We start from the raw sequence: 17,846 nt of genomic DNA, 5'->3' as shown, positions 1-17,846 counted from the left end.
GGCCCTTCTTAATTCCACTGTTCTATAGAATATACTCCCTTGAGCCACTCAAAAAGAAAGGTGCTAGGGACGCTGTCCCATCAGTCAAGAATGAGTGTGAGATAGGACAACTGCACATAAAGAAGTTATGTACCTACCATAACTTCCATGTGAGTTGTCCATCTCGCCCTTCATTCTTACGTCCCACCCACCTGACACCCTGCCTTGATTTCTCTTGGTAACTGGTCTATGACCCTCTTCTGAGTCTGGTAAGGACTATTATTGGTAGAAATCTTGATATATATATATATATATATATATATATATATATGTATATATATATATATATATATATATATATATATATATATATATAAAAAATTGTTACATCAGGAAACAAGATCTGGGGAATGCCCCATGGCATCATGGGACAGGGATAGAGCCACCAGCTAACTGTAGCCCTCGTGCTTTAGAAAACAGCCTCGGTTCCGAACCAGTCAGTCAAGAATGAAGGGCAAGATGGACAACTCACATGGCATGTGTAGGTACATAAAAAGAAGTTATGTCTTACCATAACGTTCCATCTGTGTTGTTGATCTTCGTTCATTCATTACTGATGGGTTTTCGGTTCCATCCTCAGAACTGAGCAGGCCAATATCAAGTTCATGTCAGCCAAAAACTCTTAAGCCAAGGTCTTACCCAGAATGCTCTGCTACCTGTTACCTCAGATCGAGTTTGCAAGTTGATAGATAAAAGTAGAGGCTACCTCTGGTCATAACAGACCTACAAGAAAGGAGGGCATGAGATCAACCAAGAACCTCCGGAAGGGGGACGGAGGGTGGGAAGTAATGAATGAACAAAGATCAACAACACAGATGGAATGTTATGGTAAGACATAACTTCTTTATCTGATATTGTTAATCTTCGTTCATTCCTTACTGATGGGACAGAGTCCCCAGCTACCTGTATTCCTGGGTGGCCCTCACGGAAGGACATTCCTGAGCACCATGGAGCCAAAGGAAGCTCTACCTCTGGAGGCCAAGTCCAATTTGTAATAAAGAATAAAGGTATGAGGTTTGGCCCAAGTTGCAGCTGAGCAAATATCATTAAGGGAAGCCTTAGCATGGAAAGCTGCTGAAGTTGCCATAGATCTTGTAGAATGTGCTTTGACTCTATCAGGCAAGGTGAGATTGTTTTTGTTGTAGATAAAGGTGATACAATTTCTCAACCATGAAGCCAATGTAACTTTTGATACAGGATGACCCTGTCTAGGTCCAGAAAAAGCCAAAAACAGTTGGTCTGATTTACAGGTAGATTTTGTTCTGTCCAGATAAAATCATATTTGCCTATGAACATCCAAGGAGTGCAGGCAATACTCTCCCTTGTTAGAATGGTTAGGAAAGAACACTGGAAGATTACTAGACTGGTTGATAGACCGCTCTGACACTACTTTTGGTAAAAAGGTAGAATTAGTTCTCAGTGATACCCTATCCTTATGGAAGATAAGATAGGGAGGTTTGATGCATAAGGCCTGAAGTTCTGACAATCGCCTGGCCGATATGATTGCAATTAGAAACAAAGTTTTCCAAGAGAGATTTTACATCACAAGAAGATGGAGGTTCAAATGGTGGAGCTGTTAGAGCTTGCAGAATGAAAGCCAAATCCCAAGGTTGTACGGGTTCTCTAAAGGGAAGTTTTAGGTGAATAACCCCTTTCAAGAAAGTCGTACAGAGTCTGTGTGACATAAGTGAAGAATCTTAAAAACCAATATGAAAATTTGAGATGGCAGCTAAATGTACACGGCTAGTAGAGGCACACACCCCAGAGTGGAAAAGAAGTGATAAGTAATCCAATACCACCGAGGCTGACAAGGGGTCTAATTGCTTATCTGCTGCCCATTTGTTAAGATAGATTAATCTGGTGGACGATTTATGAGATGCAATAAGGATATTGCGAAGAGGGGACGAAAGGTTTTCATGTCTGGCAATCATAGGAAGTGGAGAAACCAAGCTGTCAGTTTCAAAGTTGTTAGATTGGGGTGAATCAGACCCTGTGGATGGGAGATCAACATTGGGGATGGATTGAGGATCCACAGTTGATCTAGCAGGTGAGGCCAGAGGAAGGGAAACCAGACTTGTCGAGGCCAATATGGAGCAAAGATCATTTTGCTCTTCAACTGTCAAGCTTTCTTTAGAAATTGGGAGATGAGGGGGAGAGGAGGATAAGCATAAAGAAGACCCAGAGGCCAAGCGTGGACTAGAGCATACTTGGTGACTGTCCCTGAGGGGGGACTAGGGCAAAGTAGTTGCTGCACTTGTAGTTGGTTGGGGAGGCAAATAGGTCACAGCAAGGCTGACCCCAGAGGTTGAAGATTTTTGCCGCTATCAGAGGATTGAGGGACCACTCGTCAGCCTGTAGAATACACCTGCTCAATTTGCCTGCTATCACGTTGGAGCTTCCAGGAATGTGCATTGCAATCAGAAAGCAGTTGTAAGCTATTGCCCATTGCCATATTCTCAAGGCCTCTCTGCATAATGGGTAAGATCTGGTGCCCCCTTGTTTGTTGATGTACCAGACCACTGACATGTTGTCTGATTGGATCGCAATAGTCCCTGATGGAAGGATGGAGTGAAATGCTTGCAAATCTAGAAGCACTGCACTCAGTTCCAGGACATTGATATGCAAAAGGACCTCTGTCTCTGACCAGGTGCCTTGGACCGAGTTTCCCTGACACAGCCACCCCACCCCATCAGGGAGGTGTCTATGGTCATCGTGGCTATCGGTTGATGGGGGTTGAAAGGGTGAGACCATTGTTGGGGATTTTGAGATGTCCACCAGAGTAACTCTTGCTTGCATCTCTGAGTTACACTTATTTGAAAAGACAAAGGATGTTGTAGAGGGTACCACTGAGTGAGAAGTAGCCATTGAAGGAGTCTGATGTGGAATATGGCTAGAGGAACAATGGTAATTGAAGCTGCCATTGACCCCAATAGCTGAAGTACATATCGATCTGGGGATTTTTGGTGACAGAGCAATGGTTGAACTTGTTGTCTTATTCTCTGAAGTCTGTGTTCTGAAAGGGATGCTGTGCAATTTCTCATGTCCAACTGTACCCTTATAAATTCCAAAGACTGAGTTGGGATTGTGTTGAATTTCTCCCAGTTTATAGTGATTCCCAGGCTTTGAGCTGTTAAGAGGGTATACTGCAGGGCTTCTTCCAGTAGACGCTTGGTGGGGGAGGTTAGGAGCCAGTCATCTAGATATGGAAACGCCTGGAATCCTTGAAGTCGCAAGTGAGCGATAACCACTGCCATGCATTTTGTGAACTCTGTGGGGGCTGTAGAGAGACCAAAGGGAAGGGCTCGAAACTGGTAGTGACTGGTTCCTATACAGAAGTGGAGGTATCTTCTTGAGCATTTGTCCATTTTTATGTGGTAATACGCATCTTGAAGATCTACAGAGCACATCCAATCATCTTCCTCCAAAAGAGGAAGGATAGACTGAACCGTGACCATCCGGAATTTCTCTGTTTTTACAAATTTGTTTAGTGTACTGAGATCCAGAATTGGTCTCCAGTCCCTGTCTTTTTTAGCACTAAAAAGAACCTTGAGTAAAATCCAGATCCTTTCTGGTTTGGGGGGACCGTCTGGATGACACTTTTTTGTAGCAGCTTTTGCATTTCATGTGCTGCTGTTTCTCTTTGACTGGGTGGAATATCGAGTAATACTCTTGATGAGACTGGGCAAATATTGAAGGGGATGTGATAGCCTCTGGATATAATCCGTTGCACCCAAAAGTCAGATATTATCTTTTACCAGGCAGCTGGGTACAAGGAGAAACGACCCCCGACCGCTTCCAGAGTTGAGCAGTCGGGCAACACTTCAGGAGTGCTGATAGGGTTGGCCAGAGAAAGAATCTCTGGAACACCAGTTTCATGGACCACCTCTGCCCTGAAAAGGGCATCTTCCATTGGAGTTTCCCCCTCTGCCTCTAGGGGACAACTCGGCATGTGCATCCTGGAAAGAACCCTGTGATTTCTTGTGCCAGATCTTTCTGCTACTCTGATTTCTGGATTAGAATCGCTGAGGAGTGGAGTGTCTGACACCAATGGCAGACAAGGTCTTGCCATCTTGGTCGCACTGTGGCAGCGTATCCTTGACTTTAGAGCCAAACAAAGACGCGGCCTCTATGGGGGCATTCATGAAGGAAGCCTTAAAGGAGTCCGCAATGTCACAAAGGTGCATCTAAGCATGTCGTCTGGTGACTATGCCTGCGCCTGCCACTCTAGCCGCCCCTTCCGTTGCGTGAGAAATAAAATGCATGGAAGTGTTAGAAATGGACTCTAGAGTGGCTATCTGAGAAGCCACATTATCACAGACTTCGTCAGAAACAGCTCCTGCCAAGGTTTCAGACAGCTGGTTGATAAGATCTCACTAAAGCCTGGTAAAATGTGCCAAACAATTCAAAGACCTTACGGCGAAGGTCGATGAAGCAAACATAAACTTCCCTAATCAGTCAATTGCCCGGGACTCCTTGTTGGGTGGATGGACAGTTTGGCTTTCTTCTGCCACATCCTTCTTAGTAGCAGCAGCTGCCACTACCATGGCATCTACTGGAAGACATCTTGACCAGTAGGGGTGCTCAGCTGGGGGGGGGCGATATTTTATCTGGCCTCTTAAGTATCGCTTCCATGGTATCAGGAGCCTTCCATGTGGGTTGCATGATGAGCTGGACAAGCTCATCAGCTGGTGTGGTGACCCAGGAGGTAGGGGGCTGGGCATGAAAAGCCTGCAGGAATATGGATTCCTCAGAGGAAGGGTTAGACGGCTCCCCCTCATGCCTCTGTCTAAGGATCTTGAGGATATCACCAAAGGACACCTCATCAGAGGGTGACTGTGGGGACCCTTTCCCATCATCAAAATCCATATCTTCAGTCAATGACTCCTCAGTAGTATCCATGTGCTTCCTCTTACATGATGCTTTGCGGGGTGCTTTCTCAGTGGGAGGTTCTGGGGAAGACTGCACAGGGGGGTCTCCTGAGGAGGAAAGAGCTGAGGCTCTTGTGCCCAGTGTCCAGGAGTTGAAGCTTGTGGCAGTTGTGGCACAAATGGGGGAAAGGACTCCGACAAATGAGCTTTGCCAGCGGAGGCAAGCACCCTCTCCATGGCCTGGAAGGCTGGTCCACCCAAGGAGGGATGAAAGTCCAGAACAGAGCATGAAAACCTCGGAACCGGGGTCATACTCCACCCCGACAAACCCACCCCCAGGCCAGGAGTCTCAAGAGGACCGTGAATCATAAGAAAGAGAGCATCCCTGGAAGGTGCCATAGAAAAAAATTGACGTGGGCCAGGAATGCCCTTCCCAACAGTACAGTCACTAGCCTGAGAAGAGCCAGATGCCCAGTGCACCGAAGGCCACATAGACGACTCTGGTTCCAAAGTGAGATCCACTATTAGAGTCGGAGGAAGGGAAGCTGCTGTCAGAGTAATAGGCTTCGAGACCTGAGTGGAAGGTGAAGGAGGAGTATACGTTGGGGTTTGAGGCAATATACACTCACCTGAATGAGGGAACATGGACTTTGATGGTTGAGAGAGACCTCTGGCCACAAACTGATTAACAAACTGCAACACATCCTGTTCAGAAAGACTCTTGGTTGACCTCATGGAGATGGCTGATGGCAATTCTGGCCTTTCTAGGAAAGGACTATACTCACTGCTAGCAAAAGGATCCAGTGAAGGAGAATATTTGGTCCTTGCTAATTCAATAGGTGCAGAGCTCGGAACAGAGGAAGTCTACACCAAAGAAAACAGTGTGGAAAAGGTCTGTGCCAAAGATGTCAGTGCTGTAGTAGTTGAAGGTGTCTCCACCACAAAGGCAAAGGTCTGCTCTGAAGGGTACAGTGCCGTAGTAGAAAGTGTCTGCACCGGCTATAAGGACGGTGCTGAGAAGGACTGCACCGAAGTACATGTCGGTGCCGAAAAGTCTACGCCGTGGAGTACAGAAGAGTCATACTTGGAGCCGAAGGTGACTATAGCAACGGTACCGAAGGGGACTGAACCTGCATTGACGGTGCTGTTAGGGTTTGTGACAGAACTGTCGGAACCATAGTTGTGTGCACCGGGAACTCCGGTGCTGGTATCAATAAAGGAGACATGGCTGTAGTCAGAATCACTGGGGCAGTGCTGAGCCTAGAGTCGACAGGGTAACAGGTGGCAGCGCCAGATTAGTAATCAATTTCACCTTCTTGTGAGTCGACTCCCTACAATCTCCAGAGGGAGAAGAAGGGAGTGACTTCAATGAAGAAGAAGAACGCCTCTTGCGGGGTTTAACAGGAGGGGGTGAGCCCTCCGACCCAGAAATAGCCTCAGAGAAAAAGACTTGAGGAGACCTTTCAGAATTAACTTATTCCTCCTCTCGTTGAGAGTCCTGGTAAAGAAGTTTTTACAAATCCCACATGGAGGATCTACAGTCAAGTGGGAGACATTAAGATAGTAGACGCATAAGTCATGGCCATTGGAAAGCGGTAACTTACGGCCACAATCCTTGCACTCCTTGAAACCAATGGAACTTTTCTTATCTGACATAACTGTGTGGAGAAGAAGCACAGTAGCAAAAGGAAGAATAACGGCTACCCAAGAAAAGGGTAAAAAGAGAAAAGGAAGGATTACCAACGATGGTAATGGAGAATTACCACAAGGTAAAAACAGAGGGTAATAAAGGGAAAAGACTAAAGGGAGAGAGTCTAAAGTATGCGACAGGGTAGGAAATATTAGAATAAACATTTGAGAAAAATTTAGAGTAATAATATATAAACTGTCAAAAAACTAGACACTTAGGTGAGAGAGTGGCTTGACACGGCTGTTCAGCAATGCGGCAAACGAGATCTGAGGTAATCGAGCAAAGCATTCTGGGTAGGACCTTGGCTCAAGAGTTTTTGGCTAATGCGAGCTTGATATTGGCCGGCTCGGTTCCGAGGATGGAACCGATAACCCACCAATAAGGAATGAACAAAGATTAACAACATCAGATCTTTTTTTTTTTGGTTTACTGTACTAACATCCCCCCCCCCCCTTCAGAGGCTTCTTCGTAATACTTTCACAATAATTTTATTTCCGTATCCATCTATCTGTACGTATGCCTCCCCTTTTGCGTGTCCTCTCACTGACCATCACCTACTCGTCTGAAAGTTGTTGTCAAACAAAAGTAATCCAGAAACTGATACAAGAGACAGACGTTTCCATAATATAAAAGGGACACTAGCTTTCTGAGCTGGAATTGCCTGGATTTACAGTAACAGCTTTCTAGTCTGATAAGCTAGACCAGTATGTTTATAATATCAGCGCAGAAATACTATTGATTTAATTATTGTAACTGTGAAGACTGTGATGTAAATGTCAACCCTGTTGACGCAACATTCAAGCTGGTATTACCCAATACAATTTAAGACGATGCATTAGATTTACTTTCCCCTGTTGGGAGTTTGCCAAGGTAATTTCAAATCCAGAAAGAGAAGTGGGTAGACGCAGACTAAGTTTGTTTGCCCTATTCCTCTACAAGTGGTCATGCTAGTTTCTGTTTCTCTTTCCTTTAGGCGTTGCAGCCTGAGTCAACTGATCGGTAACCTGCTACAATGCTCACATGACAGTCATTGACTTTAACAATCCAACATGGCTGCGCTGTACGGCGGAGTGGAAGGGTAAGATGTTTTTTAATGTATGTAATTGCCTGAACTGTCAGTTTGTTTTTAGAGGTGGGACCTTCGGTACCGTGGTGATTCAGGTGTATAATTCTGTACTGAACACGATATGTCGGAAGTTTTGCAGAAACTTTACATTGTACTATGTACTAGCAAACTGACTCTTGGATTCAGTTGACAACTCAGTGGGGGAATCTAGTCACACAGGAAAACGAAGTTTTCACATCCGTATTATCGAAGCACTCCATGCCCTAAACACTAATATAATGCTTTGGCATACATACAATAAATTTGCGTTTTATAGATTCGTTAACCGGTAAAGTGTGTAGGACCAGTCCAAATGGGACCTTTTTTCTTGCATGTTGAGAAAACTATGATGTATAATTGGTATACAAACAGTTTGTACTGCTGTGTTTGCACTACCAAGATATTTCTCAACTGGCTCTGATTTTGATGCAAATTTTAGGTCTGGCCTCCTAATTCCTTTTAAACTGGTGATGGCTAGAGAAAAGGCAGTGAATTGCACTTAGTGAATAACGACAGTAATTAACAGTTGCAGATTTCTGTTAGTTCAGAAAATGTATATTAATTAGCCTTCTCTTATTCTGTCAATGTCTCAAGTTAATAGTGTTAGTATTTTAAGAGTCCCTGATTGTCCATGATTATCTCTGGATTTTGTCCGTGATTCTGTTGAGATTTGTCCCTGAATATGCATTTACCTGCATACGTACAGTATAATCAAATAAATACATGTAGGTTAAGTTTCCTTCTTAAGCAGTAGTGAGTAGAAATAACATAGATTAATTGGACATTTATATAATATAGTACTTTGTAGAGTCTGAAAATACATATTGTTTTTGACAGCTGGATTTTTTTGTTGAATTGATAGAAATGTATATATCATGGTGAATGCATGTGCTTGAGTACTGTCATACTGAATAAAAAGCGGCTGCACAGTATAAAGAAGTTATGTCTTACCGTAACGTTCCATCTGTGTTGTAGATCTTTATTCATTCCTTACTGTTAGGACCTCAGTTCTGTCCTCGGAACCGATACAGCCGTTTCCCACGTCACGCAAGCCAAAAAGAAGCTAAGAACTTGCCGACAGTGACTCTCTCTTAGATACTCCAGATTGAGTTTGCATGCCCTAGATAAAAGATGTAGCAAAAGGAAAAAAGTAGGAGGCTCTGTCCAAGCAAACACCCTAACCAGGAGTACCTAAAGTCCACCAGGAGTCCAGGCAGGGGGAAGGAGGGTGGGAAGTAAGGAATGAATAAAGATCTACAACACAGATGGAACGTTATGGTAAGACATAACTTCTTTATCTGATGTTGTAAATCTTTATTCATTACTTACTGTTAGGACTGAGTCCCCATCTACTGGAGTCCTGGGTGGCCCTAAGGAAGGATATTCCTGAGCACCATAGAACCAAAAGATGCTCATCCCCTGGAGGCCAAATCCAATTTGTAATGAGATATGAAGGTATGCGGTCGCAACCACATGGCTGCTGCGCATATCATCCATAGAGGCTCTGGAATGGAAAGCTACAGAGGTAGCCATAGATCTGGTAGAATGAGCCTTTGAGCCTTTATTCTGGAAGGTAAGGGTAGCTTACTCTGTTGGTAGATAAAGGTAATGACGTTTCTAAGCCCAGAGGATAAAGTAATTTTGGAAACCGGTTTACCCAATCTGTGTCCTGCAAAGGCCACAAACAGTTGGTCTGTTTTCCTGAAAGATTTAGTCCTGTCCGCAAGAAGGAAGGGTCAGTATGAAGGGACACCCTATCCATGTGGAAGTTCAAGTAAGGACTCTTGACACTCGGCCTGCAGCTCAGATACTCTTCTTGCTGAGGTGAGTGCTACTAGAAGTATGGTTTTCCAAGACAAACATTTCAAATTACATGAATCATAGGGCTGAAAGGGAGAGCCTGTAAGAGATTGAAGCAGCAGAGCCAAGTCCCAGGGATCTAAGAGAAGCTTGACCAGAGGTTTAACATGTAATACTCCTTTCAAAAAGCAAAAGGAAGATGGAATAAAAGTGCTAACAGTCACTACGAACCAGCAAACAAAGCACTCCAAGGAGAATAGTATCCACGGTTCCAAAAGTGAAAAAGTAGTTTTATTTTGTGAGTTCTAACACTGCAACCAAAACCTCCTTGTTTCGTCATCTCGGAGTATGCCTCCTGGTTGCCAGGCAAGGCTCCCACCTCATTCGAGTCATCTCCATGGTCTGCAACCGAACTTGTTGGTTGCGATAACAACCCAACCAATTGGGTGAGATGCCCTTCCACTCTGGCTAGCCTTACATGTATGCCCTGTATTTCCTCTGCTCCTTCAACTGAAGAGAAGCTTGACAGGATGTTGTGTTGAAGACCACTCCAATAAATCCTTGTGTCTTTATTGGAGACATCTGAGATTTGTCTGTGTTGATTGTAATCCCCAAGCGGAGAGCAAGATCTTGAGTGTAAGAGATAGCTGCGGACTAGAAGATTCCTGGTCAGAGCGGTAAGAAGCCAGTCGTCTAGGTGGGGAAACACCTGGAATCCTTGTAGTTGACTATGGGCTACCACAACTGCCATACATTTGGTTAACACTCGGGGGGGGGGGGGGGGTGTTGAGAGACCGAATGGCAGTGCCCTGAACTGGTAGTGATTGGCTCCCAGTCGGAAGCGGAGAAACCTCCGGGAGCGGTGATCCATCTTTATGTGGTAGTATGCATCCTGTAGGTCTATAGAACACATCCAGTTGTCCCTCCCTAGGAAAGGAAGAATGGACTGTACTGTGACCATCCGGAAATTTTTAGGTTTGATAAATTTGTTCAGTAGGCTGAGATCCAGGATTGGTCTCCAGTCCCCTGTCTTTTTTGGGACTAAAAAGAACCTTGAGTAAAACCCGGATCCTGTCTGTTCTGGTGGGACTGGTTGGATGACTCTTTTTTTTCTTAGCAGTTTTTCTATTTCTAAGGCTGTTAATTTCTTTTGATTGGGCAGTACATCGGGGATTCGTTTGACAGGTCTAGGAGTTGGGTCGAAAAGGTATTTGGTAGCCTCTGGATATTCTCTGCACCCAAACATCGGTAGTAATAAAAGACTAACTTGACTAAAAATTTTGAAATTCAGAAGAAAAACGGTCATAAAAACAACAAATTACTACTTAGCTTGAGAGAGATGGCTAACACATCTGACTAGGAACACGGCAAACGAGATCTGGAGTGTCTAGGAGGGGGACATTGTGGGTAGGTTCTTAGCTGAGAGTTTTTGGCTTGCGCGAGCTGGGAAACAGAAGTATCAGTTCCGAGGACGTTACCGAGGTCCTAACAGTAAAGTAATGAATAAAGATTTACAACATCAGATTAACTGTTACATTTAAAGTTGAACTTGAGTATTTGCATAGTTTATGGCATGAGTGGTTAGTTAGAGGGAAAGCCTGATTGGTGTAAAAAAAAAAAAAAAATGCCTCCGCTTATGCAGGATGTAGCCACTGATGCCAAAAATTTGCTGCTGTTTCTAATGCATACTATTGAAGTTTGGTGGATATGTATAGAATGTGAACTGATTTTCAGAAATGTATTTTGTGAAACACTTTTGCTTGCTGGTGTTAGGCAAAAATTAGTTTTCTTATGCACATACACAGGGAAGAAAGAGATGTACTTTTATTAGGAAAATTTGTAGTTCAGTAAGAATAACTGTCTGTGAAGGCAAAGATGATAGTTTGGTCAAGAGCATTGTGGATCTCTGTCTGCCATCTGTCTCCTTCCTTCACCAAATTCACTGTCTCTAATTTTTCAATGAGTACCGCAGGAGAGTTTAACCTTCTAAGGATCCAAACAAAAGAAACAAGCGACAGAAGGCTCTTTCGTTTTAGTCCAAGGATGATGATAAAAAAAAATTACAAACAGGAACGTTTGTGAAAATAAATCTAATTTAAATCTCATTGAGCACTTTTTCCCCTGTTGATGGGACTTCATCTGAATAACTGCTTACAAAATTCATGTGGCTATTGTGACACTGCCAGTCTAGCTATCTGTAATTTTGCAAATAATTGTGTCATTTGTGAAGTGATATGATTTATACAGAGACTGTGTGTTATGTACTGAGATTCAAGAATGTAACCACAGCATACCCTGCTCGAACTTAGAAGATTAACTTACAAAACTTCAAGAAAATAAGTTGAAATTAAGTGCTTTTCAATGTGCTGTAAAAGTTAGTTTCAATGCAGCAAGAAGACAGTATGCCTAGAGCTATAAGAGCTATAAGTTTTTCTATTGTCTTGGAGAGAAATATTTGCTGTGTTTAAAATGTAAAGTGTTTTATTGCTCCGTGACTTCCTAGTAGCTGCACATCTGAGAGATATGTACTTCTCACACAGAGATGTTAAAATTCTGTTCGTATCCGTTAGCCTGGGAACTGAAGGCAGGTGACAGTGTGAGATGTCATCCAAGCTGTCTAGCAGTAATGTTTGATAGTAATTTGAGAACTCTCTCAGAAAGAGACTGTGTGCATTTTGTAAATTGTCTTGGACCTAGAAACATCCATTCAGCACATCTACCTGCTCTGCAATTAAGTGATTCAGGGCATTGTACAGTATCTCTTAGATATAGATAGGAATATAGTAAAGATTAGTTTAGATGTTTTGTGTGTTCATTTGAGACTGTTCTGCAATGTTTTAAAATATTTCCTGTGATTCTGAACTCTGCAGTTACTGTGATGTTTGAGTATTATCTTGTTCTTAGGTTTAAATATATTTAATAATAAATAATTCATGTGGCTGATATTTGTGAGACTTGTTATTGGTCACACTTAACATTTGGATAATAGTAACATTACACAGTAGGATTGGTCACCCTTTGGGAAGGGCCTTAAAGTAGCTGATAAGGGGTTCTGGTGGCAGTGATAATTACCGTATAGCCTGGGCATAAGGGGAAATGGCTAGTAAACCTGTACCAGCCTTTCCCAGGTGTGTGTTTGTGAATAAATCAAATCTCAGTGTGTGTGTCAACTACTTGGGCATGGACATGAAACACTGGTTGGACAGAGACAGTGTTGGGAGGACTTGGCTTGGAAACCTGGCTAAGGGCTCAACTGTATAGCTGTGCCAGTGGGGAGTCTTATTGGGGATCTGGCGAAGAGAAACCAGACCCATACTGACTGTGATCTCTGTGTGCTCTTAAGGGAAATTGTACTTTACTGTGTGTGTGTGTACTTGTCTCCCTCACTGTTGCCAGTGGTGAGAATTGAGGCTCCTTGATTACTGGGCCAGTGCAGGGGCATCGCATATTAATTGGTTAGCAATAGTGGGATATCCACATCACATATTAATTGGTTGACAGTGCTGAGTTAGCCACATCACATATTAATTGGCTTGTGGTGTGGCTATTGAATTCCTGTAGCCCATGTACAGTGGTCACTGAAGGTAGTTGTACTCGCAATCAGCCACACAGTGAACATTCAGAGTTCATGTCACAATTGTTTTATTTTTTTTTTTTTTTGTTAGGGTAGTTAGTCAGGGAGAACAGGCAAGCATGTCGGTGGAGGAGTATGGCAAACTGACAAGGAGCCAGTTGGCTGAGATGTGCCAGTGTCAGGCTAAAGGACTGCTGCATGCCAACTTGACTAAAGCAGACATGATTGCAGCTTTAGTCACTGCTGCATCGCAGAATAGCAACCAGGAGGACAATCAGACTGGCCTCTGAGATGTACAACTCTCAGAAAATAGACAGCTCAACCTTTCCACAGAGGGCTCGAAAATCCATCTGGAGTTAGAGACTTGAGCTAGAGGCCACGCGTTTGGAAATAGAGGCAGCAGAGAGACTTGAGACATCTCGAGACTGAGGAAGATGAGAAACTGCGATGCCTGGAAGCTGAAGAGGGGAGGCAGAGGCAACATGAAAAGGAGATGCTGACTGTTCGCCAGAGTCATAGAGGTAATGGGGAAGGGAGTAACTGAACCCCAGAAGCAACAAAGGTCAGTAAATTTCTTCCACAATTTACAGAGGAGGATAATTTTGATAGCCTCATATGTTTGAGAGGGTATGTAAACAGTATAATGTTGACCAAGGGCTCTGGGTATGGTCCCTGACCCCCTTACTCCATAGTAAAGCTGTAACTGTAATTTCTAAACTGTCTGATACTGATTGTTTAAATTATAATGTTGTAAAGAACTGTTTGCTAGAATGTTTTAAGTTAACACCTGAAGCTTATAGGAAAAAGTTTTGTAAGCATAGATGCAAGGCACATCAAAGTGTTTTGTGACTGTGTTGCTGAACTAAGTATTTATTTTCATAGGTGGGTGAGTGGATGTCAGGTCATCACTTTTGAAGGGCTGGCAGAACTTTTGGTGAGAGAACAAGCCCTTAGAACGTTGCCTGAAGACATGAGAATCTGGTTAGCTGATAGTGCAGTACTGCAGATGAGTTGGGGAATAAGGGAGACCTATACCTAGCAAGCATTGCATCACTGCACAGAAAGGGACACCAATGCTGCTCATGGGTTTAAGGGAACCCATGGTGGACAGCCAAGACTGCCCCAACAGAGTCTGTCAGTAGCAGGGGAAGCCATTAGTCCAGGTATACATCCAGGACCAAAGGTTAAATGTTTTAAATGCAACCAGTGGGGCCATGTAGCATATAGATTTCTATGGAGGCAAGGTGGGGAACAAAAGGTGGGAGAGCCAGTAAGTGGGAATGACAAAATGCCAGCAGTAGGTTGTCTCGAGACAGCAAGAGTACCAAACCATCACAAGGGTTTATATCCTATCTTAGTGAATGGGAAAGAGGCCATGGCTAAGACAGACACAGCCTCTGACCTAATTATTGTGAAGCCTGCAATGTTTACAGAGGAGCACTACTTGCTTGGGAAGTCTACTCCAGTCAGAGCTTTAGGAGGGACCCCATTCCAAATACCTTTGGCTAGGGTTCATCTTGACTGGGAGGGTGAAAAAGGAAGCCAGCAAGCTGGTGTGTTTGAGGATATCCCTGCAGATGTCCTGATAGGGAATGAGTTTGTTGCTGCAGTACCATGTGTGCATGAAGTTACACACAGTCAGGCTTGGGGACAAGCATGTGGGTCTGGTAGCCTGGTAAAGACCCAGACAGATCACAGGACTGGTGAGGTGGTTACTTCAGGGAGGGAGCTACCCTGAGGTGGTTACTTCAGGTAGGGAGCTACCCTCTAGCAGTGAGACTGAAGGTGAGTCACAGCTGCTTGTGAGTATTGATGTTCCCTTGGACAGAGTGACTGCAAGGGCAGAGGTCAGTAGTATTATGCAGGCTGACAGTGAGGCACCGCTGTCGGAGGATGCCAGACTTCCTGTGAAAGGGGAGCTGGGAAGGGTTACAAAGAGAGAGTTGAGACAGGTTTAGCTATCAGACCCTACATTACAAAGCCTGAGAGCGGTAGCTAGTGAGGCACCTGATTCTCAAGAGAAGGGGGAATCTGTATACTAGGACACAGGGTTACGGTATAGTATGTGGACCCATGAGGGAGGGTGAGAAGGTGAGAGAATACAGCAGTTGGTAGTGCCCAGACCCTACCATCTGGCACTTCTAGCCATAGCCCATGATATTCCCATTGCAGGTCATATGGGCATAAAATGTACAAAGAGACATATTATGCAGAATTTTTATTGGCCTGTGATTTCCATAGATGTAACAGGGTACTGCAGGACCTGTGAGCAGTGCCAAAATGTAGGCAAGCCAGGAGACAAGGTGAGAGCTCCTTTGATGCCTTTGCCTGTGATTGAGGAGCCATTTCAGAGGGTAGCTGTATGAGTACCCCAAGTTCCACAGGGAAAAGTATATCATACTGGTAGTAGATTATTCTACCAGATACCCTGAGGCAGTGGCTGTGTCCTCCATTGATGCAGAAAAGGTGGCAAATACTTTGTTGAAGATGTTCAGCAGGGTAGGTTTTCCAAAAGAAATACTGACTGACAGAGGTGTCAGTTTCATGTCAGACCTGCTGGCTTCTCTGTGGAAGTATTGTGGGTTGAAGCACCTAAAGACCCACCCCTATCATCGCCAGACTAATGGTCTAATTGAGAGGTTAAACTCTACACTCAAGACGATGCTACGGGCATTTGCAGACCAGTTTAAAAGGAAGTGGGACAAATATTTGCCCCATCTGTTTGCTTACAGAGAGGTGCCCCAGGAATCCACAGGTTTTTCACCCTTTGAGTTGTATGGGCATAGGGTGAGGGGACCTCTAGATCTGATTCGAGACGAGTGGGAGGGTGAGTGTGAATCTCACAAGGAGTCTGTAGTGGCATATGTCCTAAATCTCAGGACAAGGCTCTTGGAACTCATCGGCCTGGCCCAGGAGAACCTGGGAGATCCCAACAGCAGAAAAAGGTCTAGTATGACAGGAATGCTCGAGCTAGAGAATATGCTGTAGGGCAGCAGATAATGGTTCTCATTCCTGTCGGACACAACAAGCTGCAGGCAGCCTGAGAGGGACCCTACAAGGTGGTAAGGAAGGTCAGTGAAGTTAACTACTTGGTAGAACTGCTAGGCAGGAGCACAAATTGTACCATGTTAACGTGATGAAACCTTACCATGGTAGGGAGGCCCTTGTGCTGAGTATTTGCAGTGGATGGCAAGAGAAGTCTGAGGGAGATTTGGTGACTGATCTCCACAGTGAAACTTGAATGGACACCTCAGTGGAAGGGATAGTAATATCCCAGCAGTTATCCCCTACCCAGGTTCGAGAAATCTGAGCAGTGTTGCAGGAGTTTGGGGGCATATTCCCTGGGAAAGCAGGGTGCACCCACCTGGTGCAGTACCATGTGGATACAGGACCCCAAAGGCCTATTAAGCAGGCCCCTTATAGGGTGCCTGAGAGAGTCAAACAGACTCTGAGGGAGGAGATATAGGAAATGTTGGAACTAGGGGTAATTCAGGAGTCCAGCAGTCCCTGGGCCTCCCCAGTGGTGTTGGAAACAAAGAAGTATGGCAGCACCAGGTTCTGTGTGGACTACAGGAAATTAGTCACACAGAGTCAGATGCTTACCCCATGCCTAGGACAGATGAAGCCCTAGAGCAGCTGGGTGGGGTTAAGTATCTTACCACTATTGATCTTACCAAGGGTTACTGGCAGGTGCCCTTGACTGCCAATGCTAGAAAGAGGTCAACCTTTGTGATTCCTTTTGGCTTGTATGAGTTCATGAAGATGCACTTTGGGATGAAAAATCCCCCGGCGACTTTCCAGAGGCTGGTAGATCGTATCCTAGGAGGAGCAGGAGATTTTGCCCTTGCTTACCTAGATGATATCGCCATCTATAGTCATTCCCGGCAAGAGCACCTTCAGCATGTCAGGGAGGTGCTGGGCAGACTGAAGAGGGCAGGGTTGACAGTTAAGCCCAGCAAATGTTAGGTGGGTGTGGCAGAGGTCTCCTACTTGGGACACAGAGTGGGAATGGTAAGATCAGGCCAGAACCTGCAAAAGTGGAAGCCATTGAGGCATGGCCTACCCTTGTTACCAAAAAGCAGACAAGGGCATTCTTGGGGACAGCAGGGTACTACAGAAAGTTTGTCCCCTAATATAGTACCGTAGCTGCTCCACTCACAGACCTGACAAGATAAGGTAGTGTGAACCCCAGCATGTGAGTAGGCATTCTAGAAGCTTAAAGGAGCTTTGGGAGGACCCCCCTTTGTTTGCCAGTCCTGATTACAGCAAATAATTTGTTGTGCAGGTGGATGCTTCAAACCATGGGGTGGCGGCTGTACTTAGCCAGGATTCCTCACAGGGAGAAGAGCACCCAGTGGTATATCTCAGCCATAGGCTCCAACCTAGGGAGGAATGCTATGCAGCTGTAGAAAAGGAATGCCTAGCCATAGTGTGGGCACTGCAGAATCTTCAGCCTTATCTGTATGGAAGGAAATTCACTGTAGTTACAGACCACAGTCCCTTAACATGGCTACATCGAGCCAGCCAGCAAAATTTCAAGTTGCTAAGGTGGAGCCCAGGGTTGCAAGCATATGATTTGACAATGCAGCACTGCAGTGGGGTTAGCAGTGCCAACGCAGATGGGCACTCAAGAAAGGGAATGGGGTAAGGTATTCCCAGATAGGCTCTACCCTCTCAAACAATATTTCTCAAGGGTCACTTGAAAAATTAGCTTGAGTTTTCTGGGAGGGGAGAAATGTGACACTGCTATCCCAGCTATCTTGAATTTTG

At 44.6% G+C, this 17,846-nt stretch overlaps 1 long non-coding RNA gene across 1 annotated transcript in view; it reads left to right on the top strand.

Annotated features, from left to right (window-relative positions):
- Nucleotides 1–7,139: 7,139 nt before the first annotated feature.
- The window catches only part of LOC122796042, a 133,810-nt gene continuing 123,103 nt past the window's right edge, over nucleotides 7,140–17,846 (top strand). The window contains exons 1-2 of the long non-coding RNA XR_006363903.1: nucleotides 7,140–7,467; nucleotides 7,571–7,675. This is a non-coding gene — a long non-coding RNA (uncharacterized LOC122796042). The remainder of the gene's footprint in view (nucleotides 7,468–7,570; nucleotides 7,676–17,846) is intronic.

The sequence above is a fragment of the Protopterus annectens genome, chromosome 2.part2, assembly GCF_019279795.1.
Source record: "Protopterus annectens isolate FY-2018-M chromosome 2.part2, PAN1.0, whole genome shotgun sequence".
NCBI classification, from domain to species: domain Eukaryota; kingdom Metazoa; phylum Chordata; order Ceratodontiformes; family Protopteridae; genus Protopterus; species Protopterus annectens.
The sequence above is the reverse complement of the archived record's forward strand: the minus strand, read 5'-3'. Positions and strand labels throughout refer to the sequence as shown.